Source organism: Ovis canadensis, chromosome 19, assembly GCF_042477335.2.
Source record: "Ovis canadensis isolate MfBH-ARS-UI-01 breed Bighorn chromosome 19, ARS-UI_OviCan_v2, whole genome shotgun sequence".
Lineage (NCBI taxonomy): Eukaryota > Metazoa > Chordata > Mammalia > Artiodactyla > Bovidae > Ovis > Ovis canadensis.
In genome coordinates, this window is record NC_091263.1 from 68,281,359 (window position 1) to 68,285,644 (window position 4,286).

Genomic DNA, 4,286 nt, shown 5'->3' on the forward strand with positions numbered 1-4,286 from the left:
GGAGGGAAAGGCAGAGAGCAGGTGGACAGCAGGCCTGGCTGCGACCCACACGCACGTACTCACACACCAGGATGTTCGGCTACAAACGGGTGGGCAGGAGACTAGCGCTTCACTCCATCTGTTTTTCTGTCTTTGGAGTCTTCTACATGTGACTGTAATGCTTAGTGAAAAGATAAATTAGATATGATTCCCCCCATATTTCATATAGCGGTAGAGCAGGTAAGATCAGAGGGCTAGAACCCAGACTGGTCACTGCCAGGAGCTGGGAGAGATGAGGGATTGAGAAGCAACTGAGTTACGGGTGTGGGTTTCCTCTGAGGGTGATGAACAAACGCTTTGGAACTACACAGGAGTGGTGTTTGCGTTAAATGCCACTGCCTGCTTTTTAAATTAATTAAAGAGATCGATTTCATATTATAGGAAGTTTTTCTTGATTAAAGGAAAAAAAACATAAAAGTCAATAAATATAGCAGGCTTTCACGTCTGTGCTTGGGAGGCAGCTGGGCAACGCTGGTTAGAAGAGTGGAAAGCGAGGCTTCTCTGGTGGTCCAGTGGTTAAGAATTCGGCTTGCAACGCAGGGCACACAGGTTCGATCCCTGGTGGGGGAACTAAGATCCCACGTGCCACAGAACAGCTAAGCCCTTGCGCTGCAACTGCTGAAGCCTGTGCACTCCGTGGCCCGCGAGCCACAACTAGAGAGTCCACGCGTGGAACGGAAACCCCCCCCCCCCCCGCAACGACGCAACAAAGATTCCTGGTGCTGTAACTGAGGCCTGATGCAGCCAAATAAATAAATATATTTAAAAGAAGAAAGAAAACAAATTTCTTTTTAAAAAAGTATGTGAAAATAGCACGTTAAAATAAATAAATAAATAATAATAAAGAGGAATGGGCAGGGAGGCCCAACTGTGGGGCTCAGACCTCACCTGCACCCAGTAGGCCCTGTGAGATGTGGGATTGGTCATCTAACCTCTCTGAGCCTCAGTTTCCAGGCTTCCTTCCTAAGCTCACATGAATAAAGTAAATAGGCCCCAAGGGCCTCTGCTCCTGCTGTCTGCCCTGCTGAGCATGCCCTTTCCCAGAGCAGACTCGAGGGTCACCCCCTTGCCTCCTTCAAGCCTAGCTCCAAAGCCACCTTCTTGTTGGGATTTCCCCTGATCACTGGCTTGAAAACCAGATACCTCCCTGGTTCGACTCCCTGCCCTGAGGCTCCATCCTCTCCACTTCCTATTTCTCTCCCTCAAACCGGCTTATTTATTTTGTTCATCTCCTGCCTCCCTCTCCTGCACCACCTGCTCTGGAGAAGTAGGGGTTTCGGTCTGCCCCGTTCATTACGTACCTCCAGGCAGGTGCTCAATAAATACGGGATGGATGAATGGATAGCGTCAGCTAATAGTTCTGCTATGATCTGGTGTGTAAACTTGCCTCCCTCCCAAAATAAAACTGTTGTTTGTTGTTTAATGATCTTGAAATTAAAAATTCAAGACAAATACTATATTTCACACATATGTGTAATCTAAAAAAAAACCAACACACACAAACAGACACAAAAAACAAACAGAGGTATATTTACAGAGAACAAACAGGTGGTTGCCTGAGGGGAGGGAGGGTGGGGAGGAAAGAAATAGCTGAAGGAGGGTATCAGGTACAAAGTTTCAGTTGCAAAATAAGCCAGTCATGGATATGAAATGTACAGCGTGGGGAATACAGTCAATAACAATGTAATATCTTCATATAGTGACATATTATAACTAGACTGACTTGTGATGGTCAAAAATGTACAGAAATACTTAATCATTACGTTGCATAATGGGAACTAACAGTGATGTAGGTCAGTTATACTTCAAACTCATAGAAGAAGAGATTGGATTTGTGGCTACCATCAGGGAAGGTGTGCGCTCCTTTGGGCTTCCCTGGTGGTTTAGATGGTGAATGAATGAGTGAAGGCATGAGTCCACCTGCAACGGATTTGATCCGTGGGTTCGATCCCTGGGTTGGGAAGATCCCCTGGACAAGGGAATACCTACCCACTCCAGCATTCTAGCCTGGAGGATTCCATGGACAGAGAAGCCTGGCACGCTACAGTCCATGGGATTGCAGAGTCGGACACGACTGAGCGACTTTCACTTCACTTCAGTGGTAGGTGGAAGAGGAGAGGGGGAATGGGACAAGAAAGCAGTCAAAGGCATAAACTTCCTAAGGATATAATGTACAACACGATAAATTTAACTAACATTGCTATATGTTGCATATGAAAGGTAACAGAGGAAATCCGGAGTTCTCATCACACCGAAAAAGTGATTTTTTGAGACGTGATGAGATGTTGGATGTTCACTAACCTTATTGTTATCACCACTTTATGGTGCATGTAAATCAAATCACTACATAAATCAAGTCATTATGCTGAGGCTCTCCTGCTGGCTCAGTGGTAAAGAATCCTCCTTCCAACGCAAGGAACAAGGGTTCGATCCCTGGTCGGGAAAGACCCCGCATGCCACTGCGGGGGACAACTGAGCCTGTGCATCACAACTGCTGAGCCCACGCTCTCGAACCTGTGCTCCTCAACAAGAGTTGCCCCAGCTCACCGCACCTAGACAGAACGCCCAAAAGCAGCAATGAAGACCCAGCACTGCTAAAAAGAAATTTGCTTTAAAATTAAAAACCTTTTAAAAAGCAAAAACTTAGAAATCTTTTAAAAAACTACTATGCTGTGCATCTTATACAATACTGTGTGTCAATTACATCTCAATAAAACTGGGAAAAAGAATAACAGTTTAAACTAAAAAGAAAAAAAAAAAGCCCACAGTATTTCCAGAGAAAAGTATTATTCCCAAGGAGGGCGATTTGCAAAGGAGAAGAGATGGTTCACAGTGAGAGGGTGTTCACAGTGAGAGGCCGCTGCACGCTCGAAACCATAAACGGCAAGTAAACAGCCACCCTGACCTCTGACTGCCCAGGGTGGTGTGAGCGCTGCTCCTGCGAGGCTCTCATGAGAAGCAAGAACACAGTGCCCATTCCTCAGACACGTCCCTCCAAGCACCTCGGGACAGAATCATTCATTCATGCAGGATGGGGCAGACAGACAGCAGCAAGCCAGTCACCCTCCCTATGCAGGGCCTTCCCTGCCCCCCGCCAAAAGCCTTCATACGGGGAAACAGTGACTTCAACTACGCAGAGTTCAAAAATGAAAAACTAAAATAAAATATTGATACCATGCATAAAATAAAATGAGAAACTGCTGTACACCTCAGAGAACTCGACTCCATGCTGCGTGGCCATCTAAATGGGAAGGCGATCCAAGCAAGAGGCGCACATGCAGCTGATTCTCTCTGCGGAACAGTGGACGCTAACACACCATCGTGAAGCAACGATACTCCAATCACAAGTAATTTAAAAAACAAATAAAACTCAGGCTCTCTAACAATAGGCTGTCTTTCTAGTTAGCGCTTCTGTGAGATGGCTACATCGTTACTCAACAGGATGCTATCTCTGCTTTTCTGCTGCCTCCAAACTCTGCGGGGAGGCAAAAATAAAAGCTGAAGCCAGCAGTCTCCAAGAGTTTGTGGCTTTAAAAAGAGAATAAAACAAACCCTGCAAGAGGGAGTAAAACCAACAAGGGACATCTTCCATTCTCTTAGGAGCCACGACTGTGGGTATAACCTGGCTGCTGGCTAGTAGTCAGGGTTGGGGTGCTGAGTTGGAAGGTGCCTAATGCACAGGTCTCCAATTTCCCAGAACGTCAGGACCGGAGCTGGCTTGTGAAAACTGCCAATTGCTGGGCCCCACGCCAGAGTTTCTGATGCAGTAGGTTTGGGGTGGGGCCTGAGAATTTGCATTTTTAACTAGTTCCCAGGCAAAAGGACGCTGCAGGTTCAGACTACACTTTTGAGAATGACTGCTCTAGAACAAAGCCTTCCAGGTCAGAGTTTCATCTCCCTCCGCTGAACACAGAACGTGCAGGCAGACACACGTGTACACAGGGAGCTGCAGAGAGCCCGCACCCAACCACTGGTCCTCTAATAGCCAGGCTCCCCTGGCACAGCCAACAACTGACGAAACAAATCCTCAGGGGTCCATGGGCCTTCTAAGAAGCCCATTCAGGTCCCGCCTGAGCCAGTCACTGCAACAGGTTCTAAGTCACTCCCGAAACCCTTGAAATCCAAAGTCACAGATTTCCCTTTTTGCAGGGAGCAGTCACGAGCAATCCCGCCCTTCGCATATGAGTAACCACCAGTAGCAAGATCCGCTTTCTGCCTAGTGATGATCTCAAGCCTCTTTTCAAGTT

General features: G+C 47.0%; 1 protein-coding gene across 1 annotated transcript in view; it reads right to left on the bottom strand.

Moving 5' to 3' along the window:
- LIMD1 (LIM domain containing 1) overlaps nt 1–4,286 on the bottom strand; it is a 73,260-nt gene that overhangs the window by 66,691 nt on the left and 2,283 nt on the right. The window lies entirely within an intron of this gene.